Source organism: Lepisosteus platostomus, chromosome 5 (assembly GCF_059453375.1).
Source record: "Lepisosteus platostomus isolate fLepPlt1 chromosome 5, fLepPlt1.hap1, whole genome shotgun sequence".
Taxonomy (NCBI): Eukaryota; Metazoa; Chordata; class Actinopteri; order Semionotiformes; family Lepisosteidae; genus Lepisosteus; species Lepisosteus platostomus.
In genome coordinates, this window is record NC_142615.1 from 44950978 (window position 1) to 44970946 (window position 19969).

General features: G+C 50.6%; 3 non-coding genes and 8 pseudogenes across 3 annotated transcripts; 1 reads left to right on the top strand and 10 right to left on the bottom strand.

Moving 5' to 3' along the window:
- Positions 1 to 421: 421 nt before the first annotated feature.
- Positions 422 to 540, bottom strand: LOC148667066 (5S ribosomal RNA). The gene has a single exon (XR_015938518.1). It is a non-coding gene; the product is annotated as a 5S ribosomal RNA (ribosomal RNA).
- Positions 541 to 1077: 537 nt separating this feature from the next.
- LOC148667067 (5S ribosomal RNA) lies at positions 1078 to 1196 on the bottom strand (annotated as a pseudogene).
- A 537-nt stretch (positions 1197 to 1733) lies between these two features.
- LOC148667068 (5S ribosomal RNA) lies at positions 1734 to 1842 on the bottom strand (annotated as a pseudogene).
- A 537-nt stretch (positions 1843 to 2379) lies between these two features.
- LOC148667069 (5S ribosomal RNA) lies at positions 2380 to 2498 on the bottom strand (annotated as a pseudogene).
- Positions 2499 to 3035: 537 nt separating this feature from the next.
- LOC148667070 (5S ribosomal RNA) lies at positions 3036 to 3144 on the bottom strand (annotated as a pseudogene).
- Positions 3145 to 3681: 537 nt separating this feature from the next.
- LOC148667071 (5S ribosomal RNA) lies at positions 3682 to 3800 on the bottom strand (annotated as a pseudogene).
- A 537-nt stretch (positions 3801 to 4337) lies between these two features.
- LOC148667072 (5S ribosomal RNA) lies at positions 4338 to 4446 on the bottom strand (annotated as a pseudogene).
- Positions 4447 to 4983: 537 nt separating this feature from the next.
- LOC148667073 (5S ribosomal RNA) lies at positions 4984 to 5102 on the bottom strand (annotated as a pseudogene).
- A 536-nt stretch (positions 5103 to 5638) lies between these two features.
- On the bottom strand, positions 5639 to 5757 carry LOC148667074 (5S ribosomal RNA; annotated as a pseudogene).
- Positions 5758 to 14298: 8541 nt separating this feature from the next.
- LOC148667075 (U1 spliceosomal RNA) lies at positions 14299 to 14461 on the top strand. Its single transcript, XR_015938376.1, has one exon. It is a non-coding gene; the product is annotated as a U1 spliceosomal RNA (small nuclear RNA).
- A 1358-nt stretch (positions 14462 to 15819) lies between these two features.
- trnav-aac (transfer RNA valine (anticodon AAC)) lies at positions 15820 to 15892 on the bottom strand. The gene has a single exon. It is a non-coding gene; the product is annotated as a tRNA-Val (tRNA).
- Between the last annotated feature and the right edge of the window lie 4077 nt (positions 15893 to 19969).

Here is a 19969-nt window from a genome sequence, read left to right on the forward strand (position 1 = left end):
GCCTTCGTCCCCGCTCTATTTCACTTCAGCCTTTCACTCTTGCTTCCTTCCAATGAGGACGGAGCTGCGGGAGAAAGGGCGCTATAGAGGATCGCTGTGGAGAGCTGCTGCTGTGCTTTGACATCTGAGCTCTGTGGAAAACGATCTCAATACAATTCTGAAAATCGCGACTCTCCGAACGCCAGCCGAACAAGTCTCCACAGCCGAAGCGCTGTGTCTCTTTTCAGCTGGCGATAAACCTTTCCTCGATCCTTTGCGGACTTGTAAATCTGTTCCTGATCAGAATAAAAAACGCTCACGCTAATACACAAGCACCCGTGTCTCGCCAAAGCTGACAAATAAACAGACGGACAAGCCGCACTGCACGTGTGAACAGGGGAATGAGCGAGCGAGCGGGGATAGGGCGCCTCCTGCGCTTAAAAGCTTACAGCACCTGGTATTCCCAGGCGGTCTCCCATCCAAGTACTAACCAGGCCCATCCCTGTTTAGCTTCCGAGATCAGACGAGATCAGGCATGCTCAAGGGGGTGTGGCCGTAAGCGAGAGCAAGGCTCGCTGGCACCCTTCTTATTGAGAGGACAGCTCCGTCACCTCTTTTACGACGCTGCTTTTTTTCCCTTGCGTTTTTCTCTTCTTCCCACGTTCTCTCTCTTCACTGCCTTCGTCCCCGCTCTATTTCACTTCAGCCTTTCACTCTTGCTTCCTTCCAATGAGGACGGAGCTGCGGGAGAAAGGGCGCTATAGAGGATCGCTGTGGAGAGCTGGTGCTGTGCTTTGACATCTGAGCTCTTTGGAAAACGATCTCAATACAATTCTGAAAAACGCGACTCTCCGAACGCCAGCCGAACAAGTCTCCACAGCCGAAGCGCTGTGTCTCCTTTCAGCTGGCGATAAACCTTTCCTCGATCCTTTGCGGACTTGTAAAACTGTTCCTGATCAGAATAAAAAACGCTCACGCTAATACACAAGCACACGTGTCTCGCCAAAGCTGACAAATAAACAGACGGACAAGCCGCACTGCACGTGTGAACAGGGGAATGAGCGAGCGAGCGGGGATAGGGCGCCTCCTGCGCTTAAAAGCTTACAGCACCTGGTATTCCCAGGCGGTCTCCCATCCAAGTACTAACCAGGCCCATCCCTGTTTAGCTTCCGAGATCAGACGAGATCAGGCGTGCTCAAGGGGGTGAGGCCGTAAGCGAGAGCAAAGCTCGCTGGCACCCTTCTTATTGAGAGGACAGCTCCGTCACCTCTTTTACGACGCTGCTTTTTTTCCCTTGCGTTTTTCTCTTCTTCCCACGTTCTCTCTCTTCACTGCCTTCGTCCCCGCTCTATTTCACTTCAGCCTTTCACTCTTGCTTCCTTCCAATGAGGACGGAGCTGCGGGAGAAAGGGCGCTATAGAGGATCGCTGTGGAGAGCTGCTGCTGTGCTTTGACATCTGAGCTCTGTGGAAAACGATCTCAATACAATTCTGAAAAACGCGACTCTCCGAACGCCAGCCGAACAAGTCTCCGCAGCCGAAGCGCTGTGTCTCTTTTCAGCTGGCGATAAACCTTTCCTCGATCTTTTGCGGACTTGTAAAACTGTTCCTGATCAGAATAAAAAACGCTCACGCTAATACACAAGCACCCGTGTCTCGCCAAAGCTGACAAATAAACAGACGGACTAGCCGCACTGCACGTGTGAACAGGGGAATGAGCGAGCGAGCGGGGATAGGGCGCCTCCTGCGCTTAAAAGCTTACAGCACCTGGAATTCCCAGGCGGTCTCCCATCCAAGTACTAACCAGGCCCATCCCTGTTTAGCTTCCGAGATCAGACGTGCTCAAGGGGGTGTGGCAGTAAGCAAAAGCAAGGCTCGCTGGCACCCTTCTTATTGAGAGGACAGCTCCGTCACCTCTTTTACGACGCTGCTTTTTTTCCCTTGCGTTTTTCTCTTTTTCCCACGTTCTCTCTCTTCACTGCCTTCGTCCCCGCTCTATTTCACTTCAGCCTTTCACTCTTGCTTCCTTCCAATGAGGACGGAGCTGCGGGAGAAAGGGCGCTATAGAGGATCGCTGTGGAGAGCTGGTGCTGTGCTTTGACATCTGAGCTCTGTGGAAAACGATCTCAATACAATTCTGAAAAACGCGACTCTCCGAACGCCAGCCGAACAAGTCTCCACAGCCGAAGCGCTGTGTCTCTTTTCAGCTGGCGATAAACCTTTCCTCGATCCTTTGCGGACTTGTAAAACTGTTCCTGATCAGAATAAAAAACGCTCAAGCTAAAACACAAGCACCCGTGTCTCGCCAAAGCTGACAAATAAACAGACGGACAAGCCGCACTGCACGTGTGAACAGGGGAATGAGCGAGCGAGCGGGGATAGGGCGCCTCCTGCGCTTAAAAGTTTACAGCACCTGGTATTCCCAGGCGGTCTCCCATCCAAGTACTAACCAGGCCCATCCCTGTTTAGCTTCCGAGATCAGACGAGATCAGGCGTGCTCAAGGGGGTGAGGCCGTAAGCGAGAGCAAAGCTCGCTGGCACCCTTCTTATTGAGAGGACAGCTCCGTCACCTCTTTTACGACGCTGCTTTTTTTCCCTTGCGTTTTTCTCTTCTTCCCACGTTCTCTCTCTTCACTGCCTTCGTCCCCGCTCTATTTCACTTCAGCCTTTCACTCTTGCTTCCTTCCAATGAGGACGGAGCTGCGGGAGAAAGGGCGCTATAGAGGATCGCTGTGGAGAGCTGCTGCTGTGCTTTGACATCTGAGCTCTGTGGAAAACGATCTCAATACAATCCTGAAAAACGCGACTCTCCGAACGCCAGCCGAACAAGTCTCCGCAGCCGAAGCGCTGTGTCTCTTTTCAGCTGGCGATAAACCTTTCCTCGATCTTTTGCGGACTTGTAAAACTGTTCCTGATCAGAATAAAAAACGCTCACGCTAATACACAAGCACCCGTGTCTCGCCAAAGCTGACAAATAAACAGACGGACTAGCCGCACTGCACGTGTGAACAGGGGAATGAGCGAGCGAGCGGGGATAGGGCGCCTCCTGCGCTTAAAAGCTTACAGCACCTGGTATTCCCAGGCGGTCTCCCATCCAAGTACTAACCAGGCCCATCCCTGTTTAGCTTCCGAGATCAGACGTGCTCAAGGGGGTGTGGCAGTAAGCGAAAGCAAGGCTCGCTGGCACCCTTCTTATTGAGAGGACAGCTCCGTCACCTCTTTTACGACGCTGCTTTTTTTCCCTTGCGTTTTTCTCTTTTTCCCACGTTCTCTCTCTTCACTGCCTTCGTCCCCGCTCTATTTCACTTCAGCCTTTCACTCTTGCTTCCTTCCAATGAGGACGGAGCTGCGGGAGAAAGGGCGCTATAGAGGATCGCTGTGGAGAGCTGGTGCTGTGCTTTGACATCTGAGCTCTGTGGAAAACGATCTCAATACAATTCTGAAAAACGCGACTCTCCGAACGCCAGCCGAACAAGTCTCCACAGCCGAAGCGCTGTGTCTCTTTTCAGCTGGCGATAAACCTTTCCTCGATCCTTTGCGGACTTGTAAAACTGTTCCTGATCAGAATAAAAAACGCTCAAGCTAAAACACAAGCACCCGTGTCTCGCCAAAGCTGACAAATAAACAGACGGACAAGCCGCACTGCACGTGTGAACAGGGGAATGAGCGAGCGAGCGGGGATAGGGCGCCTCCTGCGCTTAAAAGCTTACAGCACCTGGTATTCCCAGGCGGTCTCCCATCCAAGTACTAACCAGGCCCATCCCTGTTTAGCTTCCGAGATCAGACGAGATCAGGCGTGCTCAAGGGGGTGAGGCCGTAAGCGAGAGCAAAGCTCGCTGGCACCCTTCTTATTGAGAGGACAGCTCCGTCACCTCTTTTACGACGCTGCTTTTTTTCCCTTGCGTTTTTCTCTTCTTCCCACGTTCTCTCTCTTCACTGCCTTCGTCCCCGCTCTATTTCACTTCAGCCTTTCACTCTTGCTTCCTTCCAATGAGGACGGAGCTGCGGGAGAAAGGGCGCTATAGAGGATCGCTGTGGAGAGCTGCTGCTGTGCTTTGACATCTGAGCTCTGTGGAAAACGATCTCAATACAATCCTGAAAAACGCGACTCTCCGAACGCCAGCCGAACAAGTCTCCGCAGCCGAAGCGCTGTGTCTCTTTTCAGCTGGCGATAAACCTTTCCTCGATCTTTTGCGGACTTGTAAAACTGTTCCTGATCAGAATAAAAAACGCTCACGCTAATACACAAGCACCTGTGTCTCGCCAAAGCTGACAAATAAACAGACGGACTAGCCGCACTGCACGTGTGAACAGGGGAATGAGCGAGCGAGCGGGGATAGGGCGCCTCCTGCGCTTAAAAGCTTACAGCACCTGGAATTCCCAGGCGGTCTCCCATCCAAGTACTAACCAGGCCCATCCCTGTTTAGCTTCCGAGATCAGACGTGCTCAAGGGGGTGTGGCAGTAAGCGAAAGCAAGGCTCGCTGGCACCCTTCTTATTGAGAGGACAGCTCCGTCACCTCTTTTACGACGCTGCTTTTTTTCCCTTGCGTTTTTCTCTTTTTCCCACGTTCTCTCTCTTCACTGCCTTCGTCCCCGCTCTATTTCACTTCAGCCTTTCACTCTTGCTTCCTTCCAATGAGGACGGAGCTGCGGGAGAAAGGGCGCTATAGAGGATCGCTGTGGAGAGCTGGTGCTGTGCTTTGACATCTGAGCTCTGTGGAAAACGATCTCAATACAATTCTGAAAAACGCGACTCTCCGAACGCCAGCCGAACAAGTCTCCACAGCCGAAGCGCTGTGTCTCTTTTCAGCTGGCGATAAACCTTTCCTCGATCCTTTGCGGACTTGTAAAACTGTTCCTGATCAGAATAAAAAACGCTCAAGCTAAAACACAAGCACCCGTGTCTCGCCAAAGCTGACAAATAAACAGACGGACAAGCCGCACTGCACGTGTGAACAGGGGAATGAGCGAGCGAGCGGGGATAGGGCGCCTCCTGCGCTTAAAAGCTTACAGCACCTGGTATTCCCAGGCGGTCTCCCATCCAAGTACTAACCAGGCCCATCCCTGTTTAGCTTCCGAGATCAGACGAGATCAGGCGTGCTCAAGGGGGTGAGGCCGTAAGCGAGAGCAAGGCTCGCTGGCACCGTTCTTATTGAGAGGACAGCTCCGTCACCTCTTTTACGACGCTGCTTTTTTTCCCTTGCGTTTTTCTCTTCTTCCCACGTTCTCTCTCTTCACTGCCTTCGTCACGCTCTATTTCACTTCAGCCTTTCACTCTTGCTTCCTTCCAATGAGGACGGAGCTGCGGGAGAAAGGGCGCTATAGAGGATCGCTGTGGAGAGCTGCTGCTGTGCTTTGACATCTGAGCTCTGTGGAAAACGATCTCAATACAATTCTGAAAAACGCGACTCTCCGAACGCCAGCCGAACAAGTCTCCACAGCCGAAGCGCTGTGTCTCCTTTCAGCTGGCGATAAACCTTTCCTCGATCCTTTGCGGACTTGTAAAACTGTTCCTGATCAGAATAAAAAACGCTCACGCTAATACACAAGCACCCGTGTCTCGCCAAAGCTGACAAATAAACAGACGGACAAGCCGCACTGCACGTGTGAACAGGGGAATGAGCGAACGAGCGGGGATAGGGCGCCTCCTGCGCTTAAAAGCTTACAGCACCTGGCATTCCCAGGCGGTCTCCCATCCAAGTACTAACCAGGCCCATCCCTGTTTAGCTTCCAAGATCAGACGAGATCAGGCGTGCTCAAGGGGGTGTGGCCATAAGCGAGAGCAAGGCTCGCTGGCACCCTTCTTATTGAGAGGACAGCTCCGTCACCTCTTTTATGACGCTGCTTTTTTTCCCTTGCATTTTTCTCTTCTTCCCACGTTCTCTCTCTCTTCACTGCCTTCGTCCCCGCTCTATTTCACTTCAGCCTTTCACTCTTGCTTCCTTCCAATGAGGACGGAGCTGCGGGAGAAAGGGCGCTATAGAGGATCGCTGTGGAGAGCTGCTGCTGTGCTTTGACATCTGAGCTCTGTGGAAAACGATCTCAGTACAATTCTGAAAAACGCGACTCTCCGAACGCCAGCCGAACAAGTCTCCGCAGCTGAAACGCTGTGTCTCTTTTCAGCTGGCGATAAACCTTTCCTCGATCCTTTACGGACTTGTAAAACTCTTCCTGATCAGAATAAAAAACGCTCACGCTAATACACAAGCACCCGTGTCTCGCCAAAGCTGACAAATAAACAGACGGACAAGCCGCACTGCACGTGTGAACAGGGGAATGAGCGAGCGAGCGGGGATAGGGCGCCTCCTGCGCTTAAAAGCTTTCTGAATTCTGAGTACGTACGGGATCCTCGGCCTTGCGCTTATAACAAAGTCCAAGTCCCTTTGCAGACAACAGCAGTTGTCACATGATTGTCTCTGAGGATGTGCGACAATGGCCAAGGAGAGCCCCGATCTGAGCTTGCGCTCACTTTTTGACCAAGACACAGATGTGTGCTGATTGGTTGAGAGTTTGGCAGGCATTGGAGACCCACGTGGTATTACCACGCCCTGCCAGTCCCTGATTGGTTGATCAAGGTGAGATATGAGTCACTTACTCTTGACACTTAGGAATGCAGTCCAGATGTCCATTTGGCACTCCCTAGACAGATAGGCGCCAATGGATGACCATTGATCATGATAGCCAGGCTTAGCTAAGTGCATCCCCATCTGGGAGCTGTCCCTTATCAAAAGAAAACATCTTAAATCAGCCTGCATGAATACTTTCTCTGTGGCTGCACCACAGAGATGGAAGGTGAGATGGGGCCTCATTTAGGACAGCATACCACAACTTAATTCTGTCTTATTAACAAGCATTGCCGCTACAACTGCATCTCTCCTGTCAAACTTCCTCCTGACGTGTTTGACAGGATCTGGGCCGTGGTGAACAGTGGGAAAGACGCTCTGTGGAGAGTGAGGAACATGGGGCTGTTCAAAGGCATCGAGGTCCCAGTCAAGGCAGCAGGTATCCTGGCCCTGTTCATCACCCAAGAGAACTATTACCTCAGAGATCTGTGGAGAGAAGGGAGGGAGGAAGCAGAAAATCTGTGGGAAATAGAGAGCATAGGTCAATATCTCAAGAAACTGTTGTAGCGGCGAGGCTTAATAATAAGGCAGAATTAAGTGTTTCTGAGCTTTCCCAAATTAGGCCTCATTTCTCTGTTCATCTCTGTGGTGCAGCCACAGAGAAACCATGCAGGCTGATTTAGGGTTCCTTTGATAAAAGACAGCTCCCAAAGGGGGATGCAATTAGCTAAGCCTGGCTATCATGATCAATGGTCATCCATTGGTGCCTATCTGTCTAGGGAGTGCGAGTTGGACATCTGGATTGCATTCCTAAGTGTCAGGACTAAGTGACTCATATCTCACCTTGATCAACCAATCAGGGACTGGTAGGGCCGAGTAACCCACGTGGGACTCTGATGCCCATGGAACTTTCAGCCAATCAATGAGCTGAAGTTCCTCCAGGTAAAAACAGGCAACACAGAGAGCCTGTGAGATTCAACGAGATTCAGATTCACATTCAGATTCAACAATTCTAAAGGGAATTCAAAGGAGAATCCCAAGGGCAGGACATTCTCGCAGCGCGCCTCCTGACCATCCTGAGACTCAGCCCGGACAACCACGGAACGGCCAGTGTGTCCGAGTGCCAGAACTTTCCTTTGTTCTAAGAGTCTAGAGTGGAGGTTGCCAGAGAGTAACCAGCAGCAGGCCTCGTGAACAGGTCGGAACTTTGGACAGCTGAATCACTATTCAGAACTAGCTCTTCATCAGGAACGAACCGGTCCTCTTCCTGACTTGCTGGGACCCACAGTCATCTTTTCTCCTGTGCACAAACTTTGCTAGTTAAAGCCAACAGTGAGCATCAGCAGCGCACTGTCGCAAGCCGCACAGCACAGCCTGGCACGGAGCCAGAGAGCGCGAATTGGACAGCAACAGCCTGCAACTGTTTCTTTGTGCCCGCAGGAGATCTGAACCCCCAGAAATTGGATGAGTATTCAACTTCAATGCATTACAGCTCGAGAATTCAATTGTTATCCAAACCAGTTGATATCAATTTAATTCCTAAGAGTTATGTACTTGTTTTGAGTATCTAATGTAGAAGTTGTAACCAAGTTCACTTTACGAAACGGTCTTAATGAATGATATACTGAACGTATGTCCTCTTGATGTGTAACACTTCGTAACTGACTGAATATATACCTTTTGTATTCTGATAACCCTCTCGATAAGATCTGTTAGGTTTATATGCATATTCTATGTATTAATAAATGTATCCTCGTGTATTAGTACCTGTGTGTGCGCGTTGTTTGAGTTATGTCGCATGGTTGGATTCTAAAGCCATCAAAAGAATCAACTTTGTGATTTACTGCTACAATTAATAATTGTCTCAGTAAATGCCCAAACCCCACAGAACTGGTGCCTTCAGAGAGCCACTATGATTACATATTTGGCGTCCCTGAACCGGTTTTCCCTACATTTATTTGGCGTCCCTGGGTGGGCGTGGCAAGACTGAAATGAGTCAACCAAGCGGAATAATTCAATATAAAACGCCGCGGGTTTCATACACGACAATACAGTGTGCTGAAAGCCGAAAGAAAAAGTTCCCCTTGCTCTTTAAGCAGTGCTTGATTGTTTTGTGATCATTTGCGATCTACCGGGTTGATTGCATACTTGATCTTGTGGTTTTCTGTGGTAAAATTGTGATTTCGTACTTAAAAGTAATACTCTTTAAGTTAACGATGGTTGCTAAAAGGTCTGAATTCGAGTCGCTATTAAGCACTCTCTCTAGCAGCGACAGGTCTGACCACGATCTCTTCCATATCTCCGTCAGCGGAGACGCTAGAATAAATCTCCATTCTCTGAGAGAGCTAGCGAAGGACATAGAGAGATTTGACCCCGCAGTGTCAGAGAATAATATAGAGAGTTATATTCAAGACCTCAGGTATAACCTGCAGTACCTGCCAAACGCCACAGAACAGGAGAAAGTGTTTCTGGTTAGAAAAACTACCAGCAGAGCTGTACATGAGTGGATGGCTAGGCAGATGAAAGAAGTCTGCAAGGATTTTGAGCAGCTTTGTCATGCACTTATCGAAGAATACAGTGCGTTTATTGACCCGACTGCTGCGATAGCCGCCGCTCTTAACATTAAGCACGAGAGAGCAGAGTCCCCTCGCGAATATTACGAGAGACTTAGACGAACTTATTTTGCAGGGCGAAATGATGAGGGTTGTGAAGAGAACACACATTTCAAGGGTTTATTCATTGCGAATCTCCACCCATCAGTCAGAAAGATGATCTTAATGCATATAGATGCACAGACCATGAAAATGACTGATATTAAGAGATTCGTGCAGAAAGCCTGGGAGTATGATGTCCAAAGTCGCTCTGAGCAAAAAGTTGCTAAAGCGACTGCGTTCGCCGTCAGAGCCAGCAGGGTTAATTCCCCCCTGCTCGAAGGAGCACAGGCTCCTGAGCTGGCTAAGCCCCGTTCCAAAGCACTCACACAGGACCGCACCCAGCGTCCTAAGTGCCGTGAGAACACCGGAGGAGGGAAAGGGCTAGGAAAAGCTGAACAAAAGGATTCAGTAGCCGCCCGCCTGGCCAGGCTTGAACAAGCTTTATTAGGACAGGGACAACCAATCCCCAAGGCTGCCGGAAGCGTGAATGAGCTGATACTCTCCACTGGAGGAGGCGGAGACCCGCCCCCTCTCCCTCCCTCAGTCTATCTGATTGAGCGGAAGGGTTCCTGCCTGGATAAGGTCAGCCACTCCCAAGCGAATGCTGACTCCACCCCTGAAGTCACAGAGCAGGCAGTAAAACACAGAGGAAAAGCAGGAAGCTTTTACCTCAAGGCTGCCATGGGAGATGTCTTACACAGTGAGACACTGATTGACACTGAGGTTGAAAGGTGTTTGATGTCACACGGCAAGCTCAAACGGGTAGAAAAAGAAAAGGGCATGCGACTCAGAGAGGAACCTTTGGTGGATCACAAGAAAGGCAAAGTGTGGAAACAGGTCAAGGCTCCTAAGCCTTCTGTACAGAAGGAAAGGGGGGCCAAGAGGCAGACTGTGCTCACACAGTGCCCACCGAACACAGAAGCCTATGTGGAGATTCCTTCTGTTCCCTCTGGACAAGAAATAAAAATATTTCCTGGTTCCCCGGATATACAGGGAAGTCGTGTCCCGGCCAAGGTCCCAACAGCCTCCCTGCCACAGGAGCGGTGCTCCAAGCAGCCGCCTGATCCACCAGGTAAAGCACACCCCTTTTACATCCCTAAAGAGGAGCAGATCTCCCCACCTGGCGATGAAAAGGAGCTTTCCCTGTGCACCCTGGCACCCAAGAGGGGTCAGGACCACCACCCCGCAGTGGTGGAAGGGATCCAGATGGCAGGAGAGCAGGTTGGTGATGTAGCCCTCACTCTTAGCCCTGAGAGGTCCTCTATTAGTGAGGATCTGCTTGAGCAGCTGTCACAGGGCCACCGCCAGCTGCCCCTGGTGCAACATTCACAGGTTAGACAGGAGGTCCAGCTGGACGCTGAGACTACTGCGCTGTGGACACACCTGATCCCAGATGCCGATTCCCTCTGCTGTGACCCAGGGAACCTGCAGTCAGGTAACATTATTTCTCACAACTACCAGGTAGTGAGTGAGACTGACCTGATTGTTCCTGCCTCAACGGCAGGGTTGCCAACACACCCAGTCCCCCAGAAGGGACAGGGAATGAAAGCCGAGCCGGTTTTCTTACAGCCACCAGCTCAGTCTGTCAGTTTGAGTCTGACCAACAGTGGTTCAGCCAGACTGGAGCTGGATGGTAAAGTCACCCGCCTGCCAGTGCAGGACATCGCAAAGAGGGATGTCAGAATCCCCGCCTGCACTGACATGGGCCTGGTGAGTGATAGTGAGTTCAAAGACAGTGAACTAGCTATCCCACTGCTGGGGCAGCTCCCTGAACCCCTAGCGAGGGAAGGGGGGAGCCAGCAGGTGTCCTACACCTACCCCCAGCGAACGATTGTAAACATGCCGATAGAGGGATTCCTCAATCAGGAAGTGTGCAGGGTGGACCTGAACAGTGAGAATGGGGTAACAATCCCAGATCACTCAGGTGCTCCAGATGACCACTCAGCCGAGGCTCAGGCATGCTCCACCGCTGCACCGCTCCCTGCAGGGTTCCTAGAGCACAGGCATGAACAAATCGAAAAAGCAGATGCCCTGGAAACGGAGGAGCAGCATCAGCCGCTGTGTCAGATCTCCCCAGATTTCCAGGATGTTGGTGCCCAAGATGCCACAGGGCATACTGAGAAAGACACCATGTACACGCTGCACCAGCTTAGAAAGGCAACAGTCACTCAGAAGGAGATGACTGGGATCAGCCATCCGAAAAGACTTTTGGGAGGACTGATTGCTGCCACCACTGTTGCACGTTTGCTTTTTCTGGTAGGTTTGTGTGCTACTGGCACTCTCACCCTGACTGCCCCAAGAAGGCAGGTGTCAGAGATGCCAGAGGGTAGTGACAGACTGTATCAACAGCAGCAAAAGTTGGAAAGCTTAGGGGAAACCCTACAGGCAACTTCCTATGCAACAGGGTTAAACCTTATTCCCCAACCAGTGGACATGATTGTTGGTGTTATACAGTGGGTTTATGCTTGTGTGCAACAGGCCAGAATGTTGACACAAGACCTGTTAAGGGAGCTTGGTGCCACTGTAGCCAGTCTAGCCATGGCACAAATCCCAACCCACTTGATTCCACTCTTCTCAGTAGAGGAGTATGTGACATTAACCCCATCGCTCATAGCTCACCCAGAAGGCAATCCAAGATTGAATTCGGTTCCAAATCTTGAGATGGGTATGGCTACCAAAGCTATCCATTGGCTGTGTCTAAACGATTCACCAATGAAGGGTGTAAAGCTACTAACGAGCAGAGGGAGGTTAATGAACCCCATGAAGAGTAGGTGGGAAGTAAATGGCTGGTCAGCACACCACATTTAACTGACACTATGACTTGTGACGGGCATGATACAGCTACCACAATGCAGCTATCTAACCAATAGTTTTCCTGTAAGTTCCCGAGGAGGCCATAGTACAGCATGGTAACTTAACACTGTACGGTCTGGAACCAGACAATTTAAGACCAAACTTGAGGTCGTGGATGCCTTCAGGTGCCACACTATTGAATTGGATAGAAATCCAAGAAACAGTAAGCCCTGAAGAGGTACAGGTAGTTAGTTTGCTTCAATGGAACGAACCTCCAAACCACCCTAGCAGATACCCAACACAGGTGTTGTGGTTTATCGGGGGGGCTGGGAACAGGAACTGTTGTTATTTTAACACTACTGCCAGGTAGCTGGATCATGACTGACAGTGTACTCTGAATGATGTAGTCTCACATCAAGATGTACTCTGGGTAGCATGAATGAGTCAAAGGTAGCATGTCAAAAGAAAGGAAGTGACTTCTCCCCAAATATCTACTACAGAGGTATCAGATATTGACAGTGAACTTCCTCATGTGTAATTCCTAGACTGAGATAATGTCTCCTACCGTGTTTATACATACTCCAGATGTTATTCATCCTGTTTGTATCCAATGCTGGTTCCGGTATGAATTCTAGAGGAGTAATGTAGACATTTAAGATTAATGTTCTAATGGCAAGGGACATCACTTAACTCTGTTTTGTTTTGAAGGCAACAATGCCTCGGGACCTCGTGACCTTCAAAAAGGGGGGATATGTACCGGCGAGGCTTAATAATAAGGCAGAATTAAGTGTTTCTGAGCTTTCCCAAATTAGGCCTCATTTCTCTGTTCATCTCTGTGGTGCAGCCACAGAGAAACCATGCAGGCTGATTTAGGGTTCCTTTGATAAAAGACAGCTCCCAAAGGGGGATGCACTTAGCTAAGCCTGGCTATCATGATCAATGGTCATCCATTGGTGCCTATCTGTCTAGGGAGTGCGAGTTGGACATCTGGATTGCATTCCTAAGTGTCAGGACTAAGTGACTCATATCTCACCTTGATCAACCAATCAGGGACTGGTAGGGCCGAGTAACCCACGTGGGACTCTGATGCCCATGGAACTTTCAGCCAATCAATGAGCTGAAGTTCCTCCAGGTAAAAACAGGCAACACAGAGAGCCTGTGAGATTCAACGAGATTCAGATTCAGATTCAGATTCAACAATTCTAAAGGGAATTCAAAGGAGAATCCCAAGGGCAGGACATTCTCGCAGCGCGCCTCCTGACCATCCTGAGACTCAGCCCGGACAACCACGGAACGGCCAGTGTGTCCGAGTGCCAGAACTTTCCTTTGTTCTAAGAGTCTAGAGTGGAGGTTGCCAGAGAGTAACCAGCAGCAGGCCTCGTGAACAGGTCGGAACTTTGGACAGCTGAATCACTATTCAGAACTAGCTCTTCATCAGGAACGAACCGGTCCTCTTCCTGACTTGCTGGGACCCACAGTCATCTTTTCTCCTGTGCACAAACTTTGCTAGTTAAAGCCAACAGTGAGCATCAGCAGCGCACTGTCGCAAGCCGCACAGCACAGCCTGGCACGGAGCCAGAGAGCGCGAATTGGACAGCAACAGCCTGCAACTGTTTCTTTGTGCCCGCAGGAGATCTGAACCCCCAGAAATTGGATGAGTATTCAACTTCAATGCATTACAGCTCGAGAATTCAATTGTTATCCAAACCAGTTGATATCAATTTAATTCCTAAGAGTTATGTACTTGTTTTGAGTATCTAATGTAGAAGTTGTAACCAAGTTCACTTTACGAAACGGTCTTAATGAATGATATACTGAACGTATGTCCTCTTGATGTGTAACACTTCGTAACTGACTGAATATATACCTTTTGTATTCTGATAACCCTCTCGATAAGATCTGTTAGGTTTATATGCATATTCTATGTATTAATAAATGTATCCTCGTGTATTAGTACCTGTGTGTGCGCGTTGTTTGAGTTATGTCGCATGGTTGGATTCTAAAGCCATCAAAAGAATCAACTTTGTGATTTACTGCTACAATTAATAATTGTCTCAGTAAATGCCCAAACCCCACAGAATTGGTGCCTTCAGAGAGCCACTATGATTACATATTTGGCGTCCCTGAACCGGTTTTCCCTACACTGTGAAAAACATTATCATGTTTAAGTAAAGAATGTGATTTACACCAGAAAAAAAGAAATTGTTGCTATGTAACTGGTACCGTGTCAAAATGTAATGAGATGTGATCATATATACTGTTTTAAGTATGTATATTAATGTAAAGCTTTCTAATTTGTGATGTCCTGTATTCTTTTGTGAAAAGAAAATAAAGTTCTTAAAAAATCGATTCACCCAGGGCGAGGCTCGGCCATTGCACTCCGGCTGTGCTGACCCCTGCGAATTCCCCAAATGTGGGAATCTCGACTGCATTATTTCTGGTAGTGGGGGACTGCGTTCGCGCTCTCTCCTGATGTGCTTGGTCCAATATCAGATACGGGAGAGTTAGGACACCACGAGCTGCGATAGGATCCCAGTTCGAAAGGAGTCGATGCCACTGCCGGTTCCCGGTTTCTTTTAGTTAGAGGTCCGGAGAAGCATTTCAAGCTGGTTACACTACTCCTTCCGGACATTCATTCCCTTTTCAAACTCAGTCGTTTTGCTGTTGTCTGCATTATTTAGGCTGATTATCGAGGTTAGCCTTTATTTGGTCATGGGTGCCTCGGTACTGTATGCTAATTCTCAAGACAGTTTCACCCGTTTTCTGATTGCTAGGTTCTGTACCAGTGCAGACATGTCAAACAGTGAATGGCTGTACCTCTATTGTATCCGTGCTCAATGAATGAAATCAGTATTAAATGAATATATGTATAGTTATACGAAAAACAAGTGGTTTGTCGACTCATTTGCAGATTTAGAGGCAGCTTCGATATTCGGGGGAGGCGTAAAACATGGTGCTGATCTTTGGAAAGCAGGAGGCAAAACTGACACGTTCTCATACAAGGAGCTGAAAGCAGGCCACCTGGGTGAAGATCAGGTATCGTAACCGCTAGACCATATGGGAGCATACAGCCATGTTGTGCGTGCGTCATGTAAGCAAACTGTAATTGCTGCCTTGATGACCTGCTTGATGGAGAAAACACACAAGAGAGTTGGCACTCAGAGTGTCGAAGGGTTGATGTATACTAGGGCTCAGTTGAAATGCAGCGTCAGGACTTTTCCGACTAGTGTCACACAAAGAGAGTACATCCTTTCCTACTGGCTGTGTATGTCTCGGTAACTCGCTGTGATCGTATAGTGCTCAGAATTTGTGTTGTGGCCGCAACAACCCCGGTTCGAATCCGCATACTGGCAGAATAGGAGGAGTACTGCCTGACTGGATCGTTGATGAACGACAGAGGCCACTCCGACCTCTTCTTGGTTTTCTTCAATGACTTACTATGCAGGGGAAGCCAGTTACACCAAAGCAAATGCAGGAAAGTGCATTTCAAGCAGAGACCAGGAGGGACTTGTTTACACCGAGAGTGGTCGGAGAATGGAACAATGCGCCCAGCCCTGTTGCTGGAGCCGATTCTTGATGAGATCTTGGGCTCACTAAGAGGCCCCCGCTGGATGCTAATCTTTCTGTTGTTCTTGCAGGTCCTGCGCTGCTTTTGAGCCGACAGAGCTCGTCCTGGTCTGTCGGCACAGCCCAATTGCAAATGATCGGCTCCGCGTACAGAAGGAACGTGCGTTTGGTACAAGAGTGCACGAAGGCACCGGAAATACATTGGGAACAAATGACCGGTCGTTCAAGACCTCTGTGAAGTACAGGAGCGTGCAAAACGAGGCTGCTTCCACCCGGTCTCGAACCGGGGACCTTTCGCGTGTTAGGCGAACGTGATAGCCGCTACACTATGGAAACCTGCAGGGACCGCTGCTGGTGTCTTGCTTGCATTTCGGGCTGAGAAAGGGACGCGTCACTTTAGGCAGGGTGCGCTGGAGAGAGGAACAAAGGGCGCGATGAAACAAAATGCCGAAACCCGGGATCGAACCAGGGACCTTAGACCTTCAGTCTGACGCTCTCCCAGCTGAGCAGAGAGCACACAGCCACCTGCTCCAGCCTTCCTGTGTTGCGGCATGAGCGCACCAAGAGGAGCGGGAGAGTGTTGCAGGAACGTCACTCAGAAGGAAAGCCACCCAGGTGCGCCCTCTGAGCTCTGTCCAGCGCATCTTCCTCGCATGGACTCCTGCCGGCGACGGGCAGGAAACAATTAGCAAGAACAGAACGACACCCCATGGGTGTCTCATGACCACACCTTACGTTGTGACACGTGCAGGTGTGAGGGGTTGCCGGGCCACTTTGGAGCAGAGCTTGGGCGGAGGGGGGGGCGGGAAAGCAGACAAAGAGGTGACACCTCAAGGTCTGCACGATCACAGCTCTCCGCCGCCCCAGGCTTCCGCTCGATAAGCTACTGGACACACCCGCCCCTCCTCACACAGACCGTGGAAAAGCCCCCAAGTGGGAGGGCTCTCTCTTCCTCCCAGGAGCTCTTGGACACGACGCACAGACAGGGCGCGGGGAGCCGCCGCCTGCAAACACGGCTCCAGGCAGGACTCCGCTCCGCAGGAGCCGCAGAGCAGAGGAGATGGGGGCAGCTTAGCTCCTGTGCAGAGACCTGAGCTGTTGTTGCTGCGGACGCTGTCTTTTCTGCACTCGGGGTAGGAGTGAATGTTGAGTTGCCCTTAGAAATGAAGCAGAGCACTTCAACGGCATGGGTGTGTGTGTGTGTGCGCCCTGGTGATTCGGGGAGACAGATCGAACCTGGGCTGTGGTTTAAATGCTATTGGTTTGTGAACAGAATACCCTTATCCCAGTGCATTGTGCCACATTAAATAAACACACGAGAAAAAGAGATTCAGAACGCAAAGCTGTGTCAGTGTTCTGTGTAAAAAATCGGTTTGAACATCACGGGAGCTGTTTTTAATAAGCTGCTGAGTAAAGAATATTGTAGCATTTACAGGTTCTTTTCAGAACAAAGGACGAGTGGAGACGCGATTAACAAACAAGCGCTTTGTTATTAATACTCACACTTTGTTATGAACACTACCATTAAAACTACCAGTTGTACTCTCACTAATGTTAAAATGAATACACTAGTAGTAGAATTAGTTGCTGCCCGTGACGTCACATACACTCTCTGTGACGAATGCGAGACACCTAGACACATACAGTGACGTGCCGGCTGTTGCCGTGGTTACCATACTTATGATTTATAAACACTGGAAAAAATGCATTTAAACTGTTACTTACATACATTTATCAACTTGGAATATAATTTTCTAGCTCTAGGATAGAGTTACCTAAATAATAATATGAATAATCATTGTTTAATTTCGGATTGAACATTATTAACACTAAACGCACTATGGTAATTGATCGATACAGTCTTTATTGACTGTTTTCTAGATATTTAAACAGGGTCAAGAAAAGAATCAGTACTCACCAATCAGTGAAGTTAATCGATTATTCTATGGTCCTTCAGCTGAATAAATTGGTTGTCGATACATAAGTGATCAATAATTCTCCTCCGTTCCCTCCGCGCGTCTCCCGCGGTCTCGCTCTCTGATCCCGGCGCTCTGGCTGGTGTCTGTGACGTCACAGCGCTCTTTCTGACAAAGCAGAGCTGGAGGAGACTCCTGTCCGGAGCCCCGGGGGGGCTTTTCTTACAGATATAAAATCTCCCCCCCAAAAAAAAACACACCGGACTGTGAAGAGAAGCGAATCATCACAGTTGGAGAAGGAGAGCGACAAACCTAGGAATAAAATTCATTAAACAGAAAAAAAAGTTTACATCGCAGATTATTGCGTTACAAAGCGTACCCGTGTGGAGCAGTAGAGGACAAGCACGAGTCCCTGAAATAAGCGCTTTTAAGAGTTTTACACAAATCTTCAGAGTAAAGAAGCCAGGAGGATCAGACTCCTGATCCTGGAGGTTAAAATGTGTATCCTGGTTTTATTTCCACCCAGCTCTCAGTTCCATCAGTGGTCTGATGATTTAAATTAACTGTATAACTGTTACCAGACTTAATCTAAATTGTAAATTTATAAGACTGGCTACTAATAATAAATATACTGATCAAAGTGTCAATACTGGTGTTTATAAAATAAAACCTGTAGCATTTGCAGGTTCTTTTCAGAACAAAGGACGAGTGAAGACGTGATTAACAAACAAACATTAACACAAAACAGGATATACACAGGATATACACACACATGAGGAGACTGAGGGAACAAGTACACATAGTTAGGGTGGTAATTACCTAACAACACACTATACTTTTACAAGACTACACAGGGCACTAGAACTACTAGGACATTATTTACACAGGTAGGGTCAGCCGCTGGTCATCGTGCTGACCCTCAGACTCTCCCCGGCTACCACTCCCAGCATGCCCAGCGGTACTACGAGCGCCTAGGGGCACTTTCTCCTCACCACCAGGCGAGGGCATTACACTGCCCCCACCTGAAGCGTCTGGCGTCTGGCATCTTGCGTCTGGCGTCTCGCCGACTTCGAACACCCCCCTCAGGCTGTACTCGTACTGGGCTAACTGCTGTGGAACCCTGCGCCGCAGTGACGGCTGGCGACCCACGGACGCCCCACTATCGTCCGGCTCCAGCCCCGGCTGCTCCTGTAGAGCCTCCCCACACGGCTCCTCCTCCCGGGCCCGGTAGGGGGCCAGGCGGTCTCGGTGCAGGACCACCACTCTCCCCCGTGTTCGCAACCGGACACGGTAGCAGACCTCACCCACCACCCCGAGTACCTCAGCGGGACCCTCCCACAACGGCGCCAGCTTAAGGCTGAGGCCTTTGCAGCGGCGTGGGTTGTACACCCAAACCGAGTCCCTGGGCTGGAAGGCAGGCCCCCTGCAGCGCAGGTCGTAGTGCCGCTTCTGCCGGACCCCCGCCTGTGTCAGGTGGGTCCGTGCAAAGCTGTGCACCTGCTGCATCCGCTGCCGCAGGTCCCACTCGTAGTCCGGTCCAGCCGGCGGTGCCGACCCGTCTCCGGGCGGCGGGCCGAAGACCAGGTCCACCGGGGTTCGCATTTCCCGGCCCAGCATGAGCAAGGCCGGGGTGCACCCGGTGGATTCCTGGACCGCGGTCCTGTACGCCCAGAGCGCAAGGGGGAGGTGGCGGTCCCAGTCCCGTTGGTGCCGGGACACCAGGGTGGCCAGCTGGGTGGCGAGCGTCCGATTAAACCGCTCCACCAACCCGTCGCTCTGGGGATGCAGCGGTGTGGTCCGCGTCTTAGTGATCCCCAGGCGCTGGCACACTCTGGCGAAGACCTCGAAGTTACGCCCCTGGTCACTGTGTAACTCCTCCGGCACCCCCAGCCTGGCAAATATCCCCTCCAGCAGTGCATCGGCCACCGTTGGGGCACTCTGGTCCGGGAGGGCGTAGGCCTCCGGCCACTTCGTAAAATAATCCATGGCCACCAAGACGTAGCGGTTCCCAGCCTCGGTGCGCGGAAACGGGCCCAAAACGTCCACCCCCACCCGCTCCATAGGAGCCCCCACCTGGTGTTGTTGGAGGGGGGCCCGAGAGCGCTCGGGGGGACCCTTCTGCGCCACGCACACCGCACACGTTCGGCAGTACCTCTGCACGTCCCAGTGGCAAAGACCCCAATAAAAATGGCCTCGGAGACGCTGCAGGGTTTTCTTACCGCCGAAGTGCCCCATGCCCGGCTGGCCGTGCACCGCTCGGAGCACCGCCCCGCGGAGCGACCGAGGCACCACCAGCTGCCACCGTACCTCACCACTGGAGGGTACCCGCCACCCCCGGTGCAGCACCCCGTCCTTTACCTCCAAGGCCTCCCACAGGGCGCAGAGGGCCTTGACAGACTTCGGGTGCGGGGCGAGCTTCTCTCGCGTAGGCCGCACTCCTGCTGCCCTCCAGCAGAGCACCGGCCCCACGTCAGGATCAGCTGCCTGACGCTGCGCC